Genomic DNA, 18,843 nt, shown 5'->3' with positions numbered 1-18,843 from the left:
GTTCCTGAGGCTGCAGATCTCTGCTGTTCTGTGGATAGGGTGGTGCCAAGACAGAAGCTGGTGCTTTTGGGAGAAGAACATCAGCATCCTTGCGTACAGCTGTAGCTTTGGCCAGCACACTCCTCATCAGCTCAAAGGCAGACTCCCCCGCTTCTGAGGACACCACCGGTTCCAAAGTAGTAGAGGTAGCCCACGGTTCCAGGCAGATTGGCTCTGAAGCCGATGTAGGAGCTGAGATCAGTTGAGTCGACACACCAAAAGGTAGACTCAGAACCAAAGAGGCTTGGGTCCGAGAATCTTCCTCGGGGCTGACTGGTGAACTTCGGCTCCTAGACACTACAGATGGCACTGAGAGTATCGGAGCAGACATCGGTTCTGGTAAGGCCTCATGGGGTGCCAGAGCCGAAGGTTCTACTGCAAGCGGTACTGGATATTCTGCCTCTGACAGACCGGTATGGCTCGAAGGAGGAACAGTAGTGGATGTCAAAGATTTGGATGGCTCCGAGGTCAGCTGGGCAAGAGCCGAGAGCAAATTTGCCAGTCCCGACACCTTCAAGAGTCTGCGCACCACCCTCTCCACATGTTCATCTGATCGTCTCCTAGAGGATAGAGTGTGATCTTTGAAAAATAGGTGATCTCAGAGTAGGGGAGACCGGTGGAATATCTGCTGACAGGCTCCGAGCTAAAGCATCTATTTTTGCCTTTGAAGTTCTTAGGGCAATTGTAATAACCTCAGTCGGCTCCAAAGGCAGTGGAGCCGATGAAGTGGGAGTCTTAGTATTTTTTGGTATTTTCTCAGGAGCTCCAAATTTCTCAGAGGACACTGGAGATGGCCTTTTAACTGTCTTTTCTTTCCGGCTAGAGGGAGACTTTGTAGATTGTGAGTAAGAAGAACTACCTAAATCCTCCTCAAAGGATGGTTTCACGAGACCTTTCAAAAATCAGTTTGTATTCCTTTCTTGTAGGAGCTAAATGAGTGACAAAAAGTACAAGTCTCTTGTAAGTGAATGGCCCCCAAACAGTAGACACATACACCATGCCCATCTGTTATGGACATTTTCTGACATTTCTTAAAACCCGGAGGTTTATGATCCTTTTCTTTAGATTCTTTAAACATAATTGTTACACTGTAGCAAAGGCAGAAATGCGCTATAAGGCACAAAAGGGAATCCTCTAACTAAAACGGTCCCTAACTATTGGAAGGAGGAGAAAATAACACACCACACTAAAATGTAGTAAATGTCAATGAGAGGACTAGGCCCTCTAACTTAAACTGGCCTAGCCCTGCCAAGAATGGGAATGGAGCACACCACACTATAAACAGAAAAGGCAAGATTAATAGAGGACTAGGTCCTGTAACTTAAACGAACCTAGCCCTTGGAAACAGTTAACTAAGTTACCTAAGCCTAGACAAACACACACACAGAGGCAGAAAACTAATACCAAAAAAAGTCCTGCAATGTAAATATACACTAATCAAAGCTAGTAAAGAGCTGACAAAGGGGTTCAACAAGAAGAAAAGTACAGTTTTGTACCTACCATAAATGTAGATGTCCGATAGACATGCAACTGCAGTCATAACATGTGGGTTGTCCTGCCTCAGGCAGCCCTCGGTCAGCCGGATTCCAAAGTCTGGGTCCGACGTCGGCTGATGTCGCATTTCTCTCCGTCAGAGCGGCTGGAGTACATAAGCATCAGCCGACGCCATTTTCTTCAGTGTTTCTTGCCCCAGATGCCAGGTGCCCTCCAAGGAAGGCTGTAATCAAATTGGAAGACAAAAACAGGATTCCAAACAAATAAATGAGCAATAAAACAAATACACCATAACAGATATCCCCAGCTAAGAGTAACAGGAATAGGAGTGGACCCTAGGCATAGAGGGGTATGGAGGGAGGGAAAATCCGACTGCAGTTGCATGTCTATCGGACATCTACATTTATGGTAGGTACAAAACTGTACTATGTCCTTCAAGAATGCAACTGCAGTCATAACATGTAGGTAGAATACCATAGCTTAGCTGGGGGAGGAGGTATGCTCTAGGAAAGAGATGGTGTGGCAATCAAACCCTGCAGGACTGCCAAAGCAAAGCCTGCTCTGGATCTGGAGTATAGAGGGAGATTGTAGTGTTTGGAGAATGTATGCACGGAGCTCCATGTAGCAGCTTCTAGAATGTCCTTGGTAGGCACCCCTCTTAAGAATGCTGTAGAGGTGGCTGTAGCTCTGGTGGAATGTGGTCTGACATTGGCTGGAACAGTCTTTCCATGAAAGGAATAACAGAATCTGATGCAATGTCCAATCCATTTAGAAATAGTCTGTTTTGAAATTGCTTTTCCTTGGACTGCAGGGGCATAAGCTACAAAAAGTTGTTCAGACTTCCTACTGGCCTTGGTTCTGTCCAGGTAGTATCGAAGTTGTCTGTGAATGTCCAAGGTATGCAACAGTCTTTCCCCCTTATTCTCAGGATTGGGGAAGAAAGCAGGCAGATGAATGGCTTGATTTAAAGAAAAGTACAGTTTTGTACCTACCATAAATGTAGATGTTCGAAGATCCACATTGCTGCAGTCCTTACACTTGGGTAGTCCGCTGTCCTCGGTCGGCCCGAATATCAAAGTATAAGGCTGACGTCGGTCAAGGCGCATTAGACTGACATCAGGACGTCAGGGTACAAATGCGCATGACCGACGTCATATCCTCAGTCTTTTCTTGCCCCAGATGTCAGAAGACCCTAAAAAGAAAGGTCAAAACCAAAAGACAGCAAACAACCAACCAACCACCCTTGCACTAATAATATGTACAATATATACAATATACACAATATTTACAACCCAACCCACACAACCACCTCTAACTACAGAGGGGAAGGAGGGAGGGTAAATTGGACTGCAGCAATGTGGATCTTCGGACATCTACATTTATGGTAGGTACAAAACTGTACTATGTTCTTCATCCCACATTGCTGCAGTCCTTACACTTGGGTAGAATCCCAAAGCAGAGGTAAGGGAGGATGGCAAAACTATAAAGAAGCAGGAGCTGCCAAAATGCCCTGTAAAATGGCAGTGGCAAAACCAGCCCTAGATTTAGAGTAAAGTGGAAGGTGATAATGCTTAGAGAAAGTATGCACTGAACTCCAAGTAGCTGCCTCCAAAATATCTTTAGTTGCCACCCCTTAAAAAGCTGTCAAGTGGCAGTAGCCCTAGTGGAATGAGGCCTAATCCCAGCTGGAATCTCCTTGCCATGATGGGAATAACAGAAAGCAATGCAAAACCCAATCCACTTAGAAATAGTTTGTTTTGACACAGGCTTGCCCTGAGAACTCAAAGCAAAAGAAACAAATAACTGCTGAGACTGCCTGAACCCTTTAGTTCTGCTCAAATAATATCGCAACTGCCTGTGTACATCTAAAGTGTGCAAAATCTTTTCCCCTTTATTTTGGGGATTTGCATAAAAAGTAGGCACATGAATAGTTTGGTTTAAAGCCACACTAGAAACCACTTTAGGCATAAAGGAAGGATTAGTGCTAAAGATACCCTATCCTTATGGAAAATTAAGAAAGGCTCAACCGCCATAAGGGCCTGCAATTCAGAAACCCTTCTTGCAGAGGTAATGGCCAACAAAAAAGCAGTCTTCCATGATAAATATTTCAACTCAGTAGTAGCTGCAGGCTCAAAAGGTTGTAGAGTAAGTTTCTCCAACACAAAATTGAGATCCCAAGCAGGAGTAGGAGCTCTACGTGGGGGTCTTATATTCTTTGCCCCTCTAAGAAATTGCTTGAACAAAGGATGAGAAAACAATGGTGGGTCACAGTCATAATGAGCCGAAATTGCTGCAGCATGCACCTTAATAGAAGAGAAGGACAAACCTTTGTCCAGTAACTCAGTAAGATATTGAAGAGCCACACTTAAATTAGGCTCAGAAACATCAAAATCCTTTGCTGCACTCCAAAATAAAAATCTCTTCCATTTATCTGCGTACACTTTCCTTGTACTAGGCCTTCTAGCTTCCAAAATAACATTCAAAACTTGCTGTGGAAGTTGAGACCCTCTATGGTTCAAAACAGAATATGCCAGGCTGTTAGGTGCAGAGAGTGAAGCTTGACATTGAGTAAATGACTGTTCTCCTGAGACAACAGGTGTGGAATCGAAGGCAAAGGCCATGGAGGCTCCCGTACCAGACTTCTCAGTAATGGGTACCAGTGCTGTCGAGGCCAATCTGGAGCTATTAAAATCATCTTTGGCTTTTCCTGTCTGACCTTTAGAAGTACCTTTGGGAGGAGAGGCAGAGGTGGAAAGGCATACACATGAAGATTGCTCCAATTGAAAGAAAGAGCATCCACTTTCCAAGCTGTGGGATGAAACCTTTTTGTGCAAAACTTTGGCAACTGGTGGTTTAGTGGAGAAGCGAACAGATCTATGTCTGGAGTTCCCCATGACACTGTCAGTTTCTGAAATACATGAGGATCCAATTTCCACTCGTGGGGATCCATAATTCGTCTGCTCAACACATCTGCTAAGGAGTTCTGTGCTCCCGGCAGAAACCTTGCCTGAAGATTTAGCTGTAAACTGAGAGCAGTCTCCCACAAAATCATTGCTTGCCTGCATAGAGGATAAGAATGTGTTCCCCCTTGCTTGTTGATGTACCACATGACAGTTGTGTTGTCTGTTAGAATCAACCCCTGCCCTGGAAGAAGTAAATCCTTGAAAGCTATTAATGCAAACTGGACTGCTAACATCTCCTTCAAGTTGATATGTAGATGTTGTAGTCTGGCAGGCCACTTGTCTTGTATCCACTTTCCATTTAGATGAGCTCCCCAAGCTTTGTCTGAGGCATCTGTCGTTAGAATCTGACTCACCTCTGGCCGGGTCACAGAGAGTCCCTTGTTTAGGTGACATTCCTGAGCCCACCACAAAAACTCTTTTGAATGCAAGGTATTATCTGAATGACAGTGTCCAGATCCTGGCAGTGCTGTGTCCATACATTTTTGAGATACCATTGTAGCTTCCTCATATGCAGTTTGGCATTGGGAAGCACCAGAATACAAGATGCCATGAACCCCAAGGCTTGAAGGACTGTCCTTGCAGTCAGCCTGGACTGATGAGACAATTGATGAAAGTAAAGGGAAAGATTCTTTTGTTTGTCCGGGGTCAAAAAGGCCATCTGGGATGCTGTATTCAGTCTTACACCCAGAAAGCACATGTCCTGAGAGGGTACTAGACTGGACTTTATTTCGTTCACAGAATACCCCAGGCATCTTAGCACTGCTATCACATATTCCAAATGATGAAGAAGCTCGTTCCTTCCTTGAGCCAGAATCAGGCAATCGTCCAAATAAGGATAGATCTGTATTCCTTTTAGCCTGAAGAAAGCTATCACTGGAGCCAGAACTTTCGTGAACACTCTGGGCGCAGTAGATAAGCCAAAGGGCAATGCAGAGAACTGATAATGAAAAGTCCCAGCCCGAAAACGCAGATACTTCCTGCAACTCAGTCTGATAGGAACATGAAGATAAGCCTCCTTGAGATCCAAAGTTACCATCCAATGATCTTTGCCCAGCAGGGGTAAAAGCTGTTGTAACGTCAACATTTTGAACTTGGGAATGTCAAGATAAGTGTTGAGGATAGATAAATCCAAAATTGGTCTCCACGTGCTCCCCTTCTTTGGTACTAGGAACAGGCGAGAATAAAAACCTAGGCCCACTTCTGGCAAAGGGACCGGCTGTATGGCCCCTATTTGAAGTAGCAGAGAAATTTGTTTGTGAGCCTCTATTCTTTGCTGAGGAGGAACGTCTGGCATGCCTTTGAAAGGAGGCAAGGTATGGAAATAAAACCTGTAACCTTGGTGTATGATATCCAATACCCATCTGTCTTGGGTAATTAAACTCCAATTTTCCTTGAAAAGTGCCAACCTTCCTCCCAAAGGTGCTGCCAAAGGCTCTGGCAGCTGAAAAGGTAGGTCATTGGGTCTGTTTACGAAAGGACTGACCCCTGCCCTCACCCGAAGACTGTGCAGGTGAACTCCCTGTTCTAGGCCTGAAAGAGCCCTGAGCTCTGCCCCTACCACGTCTAGATCTACCCCTAGACTGGGAATCATAAGAAGGATCGTCCACCCCTTGGTAGGCCAATTTCTACTAAACTTGGAGGCTGAACCTGCAAAAAATCTTTAACAGTCTGCATAGACTTAGCCTTGTCTTCCATTTTCTTTAAGACTGCCTCAACAGGTGAACCAAACAACACATCAGATTGTAAAGGAGCATCTAAAATCCTTGTCTTAACATGGTCAGATAAATTCTGATCCCTCAGCCAGGCGTGCCTGCGAAGAACTGACCCAGTGGCAGCCACCCTAGACGAGGCCTGTACAGCATCAAAACCACATTGCAAAGAATGCTTACCCACCTGTTCAGAAACATGTACTAAATCTTGTAACTCCTTACACTCAATACCTTCCGCCAGAGCATCTACCTTAGACTTCAATTGAGAAAGTAGATAGTTTTGGTATTTCAACATGTGAAACTGGCAATTCAAAGCCCTCATAGCTAGGGTGGAAGAAGTATAGACTTTCTTTCCCCATCTATCCAAAGCCCTGGCCTCTTTATCTGGAGGAACCGGATTTTTAACAACAGAAGCCTTAACACCCTTAGGCCCCTGACTAACAGTTTCTGGGTCCGCCCTAGGACTCTTAAAAAGATACTTATGAGCTTCAGGCACCCTGAAATACCTATCCGGTTTAACAGGAGCAGGAGGCAAAGAATCAGGATTAAGAGAAGCCTCTGCAAACACATCTTCCACAACATCCAGAACAGGAGGTATAGCCAAAGGCCTATGCTGGGGTAAAAACAAAAATTCCCTAAGACTTTTCCTGGAATCAGAGAAGTCCTGACCTTCCCACTTAAAATGCTCCCTCATGGAATGAAGAGTCTCTGAAAAAGAAAAATCCTCAGGAGGAGAAGCAGAAGGAGTAGAATCATCCACATCAGAATCAGAATAAGGAGAATACTCCTGCAAGTCTTCAGCCGAAGACTCTGAAACATCCGAAGCCTGCTCAAAACTCTCCAACTCAGGTTCCACCCTAGGCCTCTTATCAGGAGGGGGCAAAGAACCTCTAATCAAAGTAATCAAATCTTCTGCCATTTTAAGCATATGCTTCTTGGGCACAGATCCTGAAGAACTAGGAGTGACACCAACTGAAGCTAAACCTGGCCTGCCTCTGGGAGAAGCCTTGGAAACAGAAGGAGAGGGCCTAACCACCCTAGGAAGGGAGGGGAGTACAGTAACCTGAGAAGCCCCTTCAGCCTGACCTGCCTCCTGAGAAGCCACATCCTGCAATAACAAAGTCTCCCCCTGGGACTCCAGAGAAACCTCCAGCGGAACCACCAGCTCCACCGACACCTCTAAAGAACCGGCGTCCGGTACGGACGACTCTTCTTGCCTGGGCTTAGCTGCTTTATCCTTGCGCTTCTTCGAAGAAGCGGACGTCGGAGCATCCGACGGCATATTATAATTGCACCGCTTCCCGAAGACTAACCTGGCACAATCTAACCTTCTCTTAATAGTACACTATTGTATAACTGTTTATTCTGTCCATAGTAAGTTTGATTTTTTGTATAATATTTTCCTGACACAGTATAATTTTTTTTTACTGCTCTTTATTGTATCTTATGTAATAGTTACTATGTCTATGTGGAGCTTTTCTCCTCGGGCCTCTGCTGAAAATGGAAATATATCCAGTCAGACTAGCCCGGTTAACAAATGTAAAATAAATAATAAATAATAGTGCGCTTATTGAATCTAGCACAAAAGCGACACCCAACCACGTCGTGCTCAGGCCCTAAACAAGGAATACACAAAGTATGATAATCTCTATGCGGTATCTGTTTCCCACAAGAAATACAGTTATTCACTTTTTCTGACATCCGGTAAACCACTGAGGCAAGAAAAAACTAAAATATTCCCCAACAGGGTACTTAGCCAACTTTGACTCGGTCTGAAACTCCGAATTCGAAAAATTTCAGAACGCTGAACGGCACTTGCAACGCTGCTTCTGCATCGGACCATGCGGCAAAAAAGACTGAGGATATGACGTCGGTCATGCGCATTTGTACCCTGACGTCCTGATGTCAGTCTAATGCGCCTTGACCGACGTCAGCCTTATACTTTGATATTCGGGCCGACCGAGGACAGCGGACTACCCAAGTGTAAGGACTGCAGCAATGTGGGATGAAGAACATCCCTAGATACCACCTTTGGCATAAAAGTAGGGTTGGTCCTTAATGAAACCCTGTCTCTATGAAAAATAATAAAGGGTGGTATTGCCATTAGGGCCTGTAGCTCCGAAACCCTTCTTGCTGAGGTAATTGCCAACAGGAAAGCTGTCTTCCATGAGAGAAATTGCAAGTCAACTGAAGCTGCTGGCTCAAATGGAGGTAGAGTCAGTTTTTCTAAGACAAAATTGAGGTCCCAGGCTGGCACTGGGGCCTTTCTTGGTGGCTTAATGTTCTTGATTCCCCTGAGGAATTGTCTTAGTAAGGGGTGAGAGAAAACAGGAGGATCAGTGTTGTATCTAGCTGAAATAGCAGATGCATGTATCTTTATGGAAGAATATGAGAGGCCGTTCTTTAACATATCTGCCAAATATTCCAAGATGAGTGGGATGTTCAACAATGGTGCATCATGTCCCTTGCTGGTATTCCAATTGCTGAATCTTTTCCACTTTGCTAAGTAAACCTTTCTGGTGGATGGTCTTCGAGCCTCTGTTAGTATCTGCTGAACTTCCTTGGAGAGAGATAAGCTGAAGTTATTTATGGGATCTCCCAGGCTGTTAACTGCAGTGTCTGAAGATTTGGAAGCAGTGTTTCGAAATTGTGTTGAGTCAAAAGTAGAGGCCACTGGGGGAGGGCCCACCTCCTGGTGTGACATATGCTCCGTAGTAGTGGGTGCTAGTGTTGTCTTGGCCAATCCGGAGTTATTATGATTCCCTTGGGCTTCTCTGCTTTGATCTTTAGTAATACTGAGGTCATCAGTGGCAGAGGTGGGAATGCATAGATTGCTAGGGAGTTCCAGTTGAATGAGAGGGCATCTATTTTCCAAGCTTTTGGATGGTATGTCCTTGTGCAAAATTTTGGTAGGAGATGGTTGAGGTGAGAGGCAAATAGGTCCACTTCTGGCTTGCCCCATGTCGAAGTGAGTTGTCTGAAGGCCTTCGGATGTAACCTCCACTCGTGTGGATCTGTGAAATTCCTGCTTAGGCTGTCCGCCAACACATTGTCTTTTCCTGGAACAAACTGGGATTGTAACTGGATGTTTAGGCTCAGTGATTTCTCCCAAAGCTGCATTGTCAGTCTGCAAAGGGGGTAAGAGTGGGTGCCCCCCTGCTTGTTTATGTACCACATCACAGTGGTGTCTGTCCGTATCATTAAATGGCCTTGCTGGAGTTGGTGTTGAAAAGCCTCGATGGCATGCATTACTGCCAGCATTTCCTTTTGGTTTATATGCAGATGTGTTTCCTTTGGAGACCATTGTCCTTATATACACCTGCCTTCCATGTGCGCCCCCCATCCAAGGTCTGAGGCGTCTGTAGTCATGGTCTGTGTTATCTGTGGTTTTTTGAATGACATACCTGTGTTTTCCTGGCTCACCGAGGCCCACCATAAGAATTCCTTTTGTAGGCATGGAATGAGTGGTATGATTGTCTCCAAGTTGTTGCTGTGTTGAGACCAAATGCTTTTAGGTACCATTGAAGCTTTCTCATGTGTAGTTTTGCTAATGGAACCAGTAGAATGCAGGATGCCATGTAACCCAGGGCCTGTAGGAATCTCCTTGCAGTCATCTGGGTGAGTTTTGCTAAACCTTTGAAGTAATGAGTTAACTTCTCTTGCTTGTCTTCTGTCAGGTAAGCCATCTGAGAGGCTGTGTCTAGTTTGGCTCCTAAGAAGATTATTTGCTGGGATGGCTGCAGTCTTGACTTTTGGAAGTTGACTGTGTATCCCAGAGCTTGAAGTAATCGTATGACATAATCCAGGTTTTTTTGTCAACATCAATTTGTCGTCCGCTTGTATGAGACAGTCGTCCAGGTGCGGGTAAATTTGTATACCCTGGAGCCTGCAATGAGCAATTACTGAAGCCAGGCATTTTGTAAATACTCTGGGCGCAGTAGATAAGCCAAATGGCAATGCTGAGAATTGATAATGCTCTGGCCCTGCAAGAAATCTGAGGTATCTTCTGCAGCTGTGTCTGATAGGGACATGCAGGTATGCCTCCTTGAGGTCCAGAGTAATCAGCCACGACTCCTTGCCCAGCATGGGAAGGAGTTGCTGTAGAGTCAGCATTTTGAACTTTGGTACTATGAGAAAGGTGTTTAATGCGGACAAGTCCAGTATTGGTCTCCATTGAGATTCTTTTCTTGGAACAAGGAACAGTCTTGAGTAAAACCCTGGTCTTGTTCTTGTTGTGGAACTCTTTCTATTGCTTTCATTCGAGTCAGCAGAGTGATTTGCTTGATAGCCTCTGCCCTCTGATTTTGTGGTAGGTTTGGCATGCCTTGTTTTCTTGGTAAGGTATGAAAATGAAACCTGTACCCTCGGTCTATAATGTCCAAAATCCATTTGTCCTTTGTCAGTCTGTGACAGTTTTCTGCAAACAGAGATAATTTCCGCCCAAGGGAGCTTCTAGTTGTTCCCTGGTAGGCGGTAGTAGAGGAAAGTCATTGAGTTTGTGGTTGTTGGGCAGGTGAAACCCCTGCGTCACTTCTTTGGTTTCCTGGCTGCCATTGTCGTCCCCTGTAAGGGCCTCTGTATTGGCCTCTTCCTCGCCACGTCTGTTCTTACCCCTTTGAAACTTTTCTGGATTAGGAAAGGACCAGTTTTTGAAGGCCAATTCCTACTGAATCTGGGGGTTGAACCTGGAGGAAATCTTTCACAGTCTGAACTGATTTTGCTTTTTCTTGATGGTCTTTAACACATCCTTAGCATTTGCACCAAAAAGCTTGTTCTTTTCCAAAGGTGCATCCAGAAGTTTTGCTTTTACATGATCTGGTAGAGGTTGATCTTTTAACCAAGCATGTCTACGAATCACTGCCCCTGTCATAGCTGCCCTACATGAAGCTTCCAGTGCATCATATCCACACTGCAGGAAGTGATTGCTTACTTGCTGAGTGTTATGTACAGCTTCCTGCAATGTCTTCCTGTCTAAAGGATCAGGAGAAGCTAATGTTTTTTGTAAATCTTCTAAGAGATAATCCTGATATTGTAACATATGAAAAAGGCAATTTAAAGCTCTCATAGATAAGGTAGTGGATGTGTAAACCTTTTTGCCCCACCTCTCTAATGACCTTGCTTCCCTGTTGGAGGGCAAAGGATTTTTTGAGGTGGAGGCTGAAACTCCTTTAGGCCCCTGTGAAATAGTTTCCAAATCAGCAGTATGGGCCCTGAATAAATGGGAATGAGTTTCTGGGACCCTGTAATACCTGTCTGGCTTGGCTGGAGCAGGAGGAAGAGAATCAGGGGTAGCACTAGAGTCAGAATACAAATCATCCAGAACATCAAGTACAGGAGGAATAGCTAAGGGCCTGTGCTGAGGCTTCTTAAGGAAAGTCCTCAGGCGTTTCCTAGAATCAGAATATTCCTGACCTTGCCACTTGAAATGTTCCCTCATGGTGTGCAGAACTTCCCCAAAAGAAATATCCTCAGGAGGGAGGCCGAAGGGATGGAATCTTCTGCATCCGAGTCCTCATAGGTCTGGAAGAGCTCTTCCTGGCTATCAGAGTGGACAGAGCCCTCAGAATCTTCATCTGAAGGAGTAGGGTCAGAGGGTTCAACCCGGGCCTTTATCAGGAGGAGGCTGGGATGCTCTCTCAGGATGGGCCTGTGAACCTCTAATCATGGAAATTAAATCAGCAGCCATGGACATAATTTGTGTCTCCGGAGTCGGCTGAGGTAAGGATTTAGAAGTAATATGCTTTGTTTTGCTGGCTGCCTTAGCCCTAGTGTAGGCCTTAATAGACATGGCCATAGGAGGCCTGGCAGCTCCACGTGCAGGAGTGACCTTGTCTACAGCAATGGTCTCGGGCATTTCCTCAGTTTCGGTATCCGGAGGAAAATCTATAACTGGCGTCGGAGTAATGTCTGGAATCGGAGTCGTCGGTAATGCGGTGTCTTCGGTTCGGAGCGGTGGAGAGACCGTCTCAGAGGAAACCGGAGCACTCACGCTAGGTTTTGGCGTGGAGTCGGTGGTAGACGCGGGCCGAGGATGTCGGTCCTGGTCTTTGCGCTTTTTGGGAGTTTGCGATGTCGGAAGATCCGACGGCATGGTGTAAGCAAAATTATCGCTGAAAAAATCTTCAGCGAACTCCGCCCGGCACCTGAGAGTGCGCTTGTTGAAGCGAGCACAGGCTACACAGGCCGAGACGTCGTGGTCTGGGCTCAGGCAAGGGAGGCAGTAAGAGTGGAAATCCTTATGAGGTATTTGTTTACCACAAAAAAGACAATTGTTAACTTTTTCAGTAATTTCTGACATCGGCTGAGGCAAGAAAAGTTCCCCAACGGGGTACTTAGCTTTTTTGATGACTTCGGTATCGTAGAATACAGGAGCTGACCGACCGGCACTAGCGAACCGCTTCTGCTTCGGGCACCGAGCGGCAAGAAAGACTGAAGAAAATGGCGTTGGCTGATGCTTATGTACTCCAGCCACTCTGACGTCGGAGAGAAATGCGACATCAGCCGACGTCGGACCCAGACTTTGGAATCCGGCCGACCGAGGGCTGCCTGAGGCAGGACAATCCACATGTTATGACTGCAGTTGCATTCTTGAAGGACATCCGCAAATTCTAAATAGAAATAATCAAAACTACCACTATAGTACACCGACAAAACAGGCCTGTGGAAAAGACGTCAGCCAAACAGCTGACAAACCAGCGACAACTATTTAACAATACCTAAGATTAAGTTTTATCTAAACAAAAGTATTCTGACTATATTCTATCTAAGAAAGACAAGCTATGTATATGAAAACACAGAAGAAAAAGTTTAACTTAGCCATGGCCAAGAAGAGCACTTCTGAACTTGTAAAGTGGCAAATGAGATCTGAGCATTGATACCACTGCATGATGGGATACTTACCTTGCCACGAGCCAACTTACAGACTTTGAGCTTTTGTAATCAGCTGAGTCGGAGCCAAGGATTGGCTCTGAACCACATGTAAGAATGAAGGCAAGATAGGACAACATAACATCATACAGATTTTCATATAGAAAAAAAAGCACATTTGATAAACACTGTAATACTGTGTAAAGCACCCTGTGTTGCAAATTACATGACTCCAGTGAAGTATGAAAAAGAAATTATGATGATAATTTAATTTATCTGGGGGTTGAGATTGAACCCTGTAGAGAAAGGAATTTTATATATCAAAGAACAGGAGGTACTGGGTTTGATAAATTCAATTGTATATGCAGCTTCTTTAAATATGTATAAAGTATTAAAAGAAGTTATGAAAAATGGTAACAATTTGGTTGAGACAATAATATATGGTAAATAAAAGGAAGAAATGGGAATGAAGAAAAATAAAAGTGTTAATAAAAAATGAAAGAATCTCATAGTAAAATTGTACTATGGAAAATAAAAAAGAATGTAACAGAAAAGAACAGAAATGAATATGTTAATATTATGAAATCTTTTTATTTTGTTGATCCATGGAAAGAGTTAGAAGTAAGAAAAAAGCAGTAATGAGAGATTCAAATTATAAAATAATTAAAGAATGTAAGGTTTTTTTGTGGAGGTTGTCCTTGGGTAAATTACCAGTAAAAGCAAATATGGCATGAAAAAGTAAACAGGATAGAATATGTAATAACTGTAAAGATTTTAAAACTACTGAACATATATTTTTAAAATGTGAAAGAATTATGGAAAGCAGCACGTAAACACAATTTGGTTACAGATTACTTGAAATTTGAAATGTTAAATATGGACATGATAGACTATGGTTATTATGGAACAAGATCTCAAGAAAAGGCAAAGAAAACAGAGTTACATTTTATGCAACATGGACAATATGGAACGACAGACTTAATGAGATCAAATACAATGGAAAATGGGCATTAACAAAAACATTGCAAAAATATGGTTTTGGTTGTGGGTAAAAGGATGGGGGGAAATGCTTAAAAAGAAGTTGATGTATTGAGTGCTGTTATTCATATAAATAATGCAAATATGTAAATGATATGAAGTGCATGAATGTTTACAAATAAAAAAAAAACCCTACTCTTTTGGATACGGGGATCCATTTGTGCGGTGATACTTCCGGTTTCTGGTCCGAACACAGAGGCAGCTTGGAGAAGCCAGGAGGAGAAATAAAAATGGAATGTTTGGAGCACAGTGATAAAACTATGAAAGTAGTGCCCAAAGTAAAATATGTTTTTGTTGAAAAAGAGGATTGCCAGGAGGCAGAGAAGAAAAGTGGCAATGCAAAGGCAGGTTAGCTTTTGTGGGAAGATGATCACAAATACAGCAAAGTTGAGAAAGCATCTCAGCTTTCTCAGATCAAGATTAATGGACAGGAAAAAGTGTTAGCTAAAGGGATGGATTTGGAAGACTTATTTCAGCAAAATCTCTTCAGAGATGAAGACTCAACACAATCGGGAGGGTTGTGGGATGATTTGCTCATGGAGTTAGTGAAAGCCAATGAACCTAAAAGTAGTAACAAATTGTTTTGTGGAGAGACTTAATGGAGAAGATAGAGAGAGAGGATATTCAAATAAGTTAACAGAAAGTCATATGCCGAGATGGTAAAGGCTGCAGTGGAAAAAGAGAGCGAAGGGAAGAAAGCAGCAAATATGGGAAGAAAACAGAGGTACAAATTGAAAAAAAAAAAAAAGATGAACTGGACAGGTATAAGGTATGGGATGAAATAATGCCTCTGGGAGTTAAAACATATGAGGTAAGGACTTTTATTCATATATAAAGACAGTTTGTGATATTATTTGAGACTGGTCAAGTAATGGAGAATGTGTTGGGAGAGAATAAAAAAAAAGAAAGACTGTCCATTGAAACTCTTATGTATTTAAAGCATTTCACAGAGAGACTAAAAAGAAAATTAAAATTAAATTCACGACTGAGGTTGAAAAAAGTGACTTTAAAAATACATTTATTAAGTTTATTTAAATATGATATTGTTACAGTTTATGGTACTATAGGTTTGTGGACAGGTGCATGGGATTGCAATGTTGTTTAGAAAATTGAAAATGATAAAATGATAATATTGTACACATCCCAAGTATTATAAACATGGAATGGGACAACGGTATGGTAAAATATTGGGGCCAGTGAAAGTTATGTTTTCGTGCAGGAAAGATGATCATTTGACTAATAATTAGGATAAAAGAAAGTGTTTTTCTTGTTGAAAGACAGGACTTGATATAAGAAATGAACTAAAGTCTTATAAATGTAACAAAGCAGGACACTTGGGTATGGAAAGCAAATTTAATCCAACTAAAATTGAAAAGAAAGTAAAAACATTCATAGAATGGAATTAAGAAACTGAGTCTATAGACATGGAGAAAAAAGTAAGGCATGTACAGAATGTAAATAAAATAATTTAGAGCATAAGAAAGAATCACAAAAAGTTAGTAATGAAAATTTTAATAAAAGAGATGAAGAATTCAGACTGAGCAACAGTGAAGATATAAAATGGAATTTAGTTAAGTAAAAAAGAAATCCTACTGGTAAAACAGTTTAAGAAAGAAAAAGGAAAACTGTAGAACAACAAAGAGAAAAAGAAAGGGAGAGGTTAAGTGTAATATCACAAAGTTAACATTTTGTGCAAGATACTTGCATTAAATGTTAACAGTTTAAAGAGAATTGTAAGAAGAATAGGTGCTCTTGAGTGGTGTAAAAACCAGGAAAGTTACATTATTATACTAGAAAATACTAGTTTTTTAACAAAAGAAGAGAGACAACAATTAGAAGTATGGTGGGGAAAGAATGCAATTTATAATTTAGGGAGAGAGAAATGTTCAGGAATAATTATGTTATGTAAGGAAACAATAAAAATGTTGGATATTACTTTTGTTATTGTAGTTTGAACTACAATTCTTGCTGCAAGATGGAAAGATCAGTTTTATAGAATTGTAGCCATTTATGCATATGTGACAAAAAAGAGAAGAGATGTTCAAAGATATAGTTCAATATGTAGGATCAAACATGGATGCAATTGTTGCAGGAGATTTTAATGTAATATAAGAGAGCAAAAAAAAGTGTATGATATTAAGAAGATAATCGATATTATAAGATATGGAAATGTATTTAGAATATGAGTATTTGGACTTGTAGACAGAAACATAAAACAAAAATAGACTTTTAATTTCATCGGAATTGCAAATTGTAGAAGGGGATGTTCATCGTGCATACAGCTGCAGTCATAACAGATGGGTTCTCCTGCCATCAGGCGGGTCCTCGGTCGGCCGAATTCCAAAGTCTAGGTCCGGCGGTTGTCGTCGCTTCTTCCCAGACGTCAGTGCGACAGGGGTATAAAAGAACCAGCCGACGCCATTTTCTTCAGTCTTTCTTGCCGCGCGGTGCCCGAAGCAGAAGCAGTTCGCAAGTGCCGGTCGGCCAGCTCCTGAAATTACGAAAATTTGGAAACCGAAGTCTTCTTAAAAGCTAAGTACCCCGTTGGGGAAACTTTTCTTGCCTCAGACCGATGTCAAAGTTAATAATTGTATTTCTTGTGGGAAGCAAATACCGCATAAGGATTTCCATTCCCTCTGTATTCCTTGCTTAGGCCCAGACCACGACGTCTCGGTCTGTTGCTTTTGTGCTACATTCAACAAACGCACTATTAAGCGTCGGGCGGAGTTCGCCCAGCATTTTTTTGGGAAAGCATTTAACTATACTATGTCGTCGGATACTCCGACTCCGGTTTTGTCTAAAAAACGCAAAGACAAGGACCGACACTCGAGGTCCGCGGCCTCTACCGACACCACGCCAAAGCCGACTACACGTGGTCCGGTTCTCAGCGAGGCGCCTACGCAGCCCCTGATTACCGACGACACATCTTTGGCGGTGTCTCCTGTACACAGCCAAAGGCTCCTCGGCCCACACCCCGACTACAGATACCGAAGCCACTCTTGGCGTTGAAACACAGAATGTGGACAGGTCCACCTCCACTCAAGATGTTATCAGATCTTCCTCTTCTTTCTCCATCAAGGCTTTCACCAAGTCTAAAGCAACCATGCACTCTAAGAGACCAGCTACACAGGGCCCATCTCCAGGCCCCATGCCTAAGAAACAGATGCTTAAAATGGCTGAGGATTTAATTACTCTAATCAGAGGTTCTCAGCCACCTCTGGACAAAAGGCCCAGAGTGGAGGAAGATTCCCCCTCCTCTGATCAGGGCTCCATTATTTCAGAACACTCTGATGATCAGGAACAGTCTTACTCCCCTTTTGAAGACTCTGATGCAGAGGAGTCTATTCCTTCTGTATCCCCCCCTGAGGATTACTCATTTGGGGAAACTTTGCATACCTTAAGGGAACACTTCCACTGGGAAGGCCAGGATTATTCAGATTCCAAGAAAAGGCTCAGGGAATTTCTTTTGTTACCCCAGCACAGGCCTCTGGCTATACCTCCTGTCTTGGACATCCTAGATGATGTTTACTCGGAGGCCTGCCTTAACCCGCACTCTCTACCTCCAGCTCCAGTTAAGCCTGACAGGTACTACAGGGTTCCTGACTCACACCAATTTCTATACAAAAGCCATGCTACTGACCTAGAAACCATCTCACAGGGGCTCAAGGGAGTTAAGGCCTCCATTGCCAAAAATCCATTGCCTTCCGAGAGAGATTCCAGATCCTTAGAAAGGTGGGGAAAAAAGGTATATACCTCGACTACCTTATCCATGAGGGCCTTAAACTGTCAGTTTCATATGCTAAAATACCAACAGTTTTTGTTATCACAATTGAAAAGTAAAATGTCACAACCTGAACAACCAGACTTGAAGGAGTTGCAGGATTTGATGCATAGTGCAGAACAAGTGGGTAAACATACCTTACAATGTGGTTTTGATGCTCTAGAGGCCTCATGTAGAGCTGCTGTTACAGGCTCAGTCATATGTAGGCATGCCTGGCTCAAGGAACAAGCCTTGCCTGATCATGTCAAAGCTAAATTACTAGACGCCCCTCTTCAAAAGGATGTACTATTTGGGGCTAATGCTGAGGAAGTATTACGGAAAATGGAGGAAAAGGCTAAATCAATGCAAACTGTGAAATAATTTCTGCAGGTTCAACCCCCACGTTTTAGTAGAAATTGGCCTTCCAAAAACTGGTCCTTTCCTGCCACAGACAGACCCCAAAGAGGCAGATACAGGCGCCAGAGGGGCAGAGGACAATCACAAGGATCGTATAGAGGATGACAATGGCAAGCTCCTACACAAAGAAGTGGTGAGGACAACTCGCAATCTTTCAGCATCTGTTATGACTGCAGCTGTATGCACGATGAACATAGTACAGTTTTGTACCTACCATAAATGTAGATGTTCGAGTGCTAATACAGCTGCAGTCCAGGTTTCCCTCACTCCTTCCCCTCTAGGGGTATTCTTTGATGGTGTATTTGCTTGCAACTACTGTTTTTTGATTATATTGCATTGCATTATTACATATTTTTATGTATTGCCTTCCTTCTGGGGGCACCTGACATCTGGGGCAAGAAAAACTGAAGAAAATGGCGTCGGCTGGTTCTTTTATACCCCTGTCGTACTGACATCAGGGAAGACCAAGACTTTGAAATTCGGCCGACCGAGGACCCGCCTGACGGCAGGAGAACCCATCTGTTATGACTGCAGCTGTATTAGCACTCGAACATCT

The sequence above is a fragment of the Protopterus annectens genome, chromosome 5.part1 (assembly GCF_019279795.1).
Source record: "Protopterus annectens isolate FY-2018-M chromosome 5.part1, PAN1.0, whole genome shotgun sequence".
In the NCBI taxonomy this organism is placed as follows: Eukaryota; Metazoa; Chordata; order Ceratodontiformes; family Protopteridae; genus Protopterus; species Protopterus annectens.
This window is presented reverse-complemented; position numbering follows the sequence as displayed.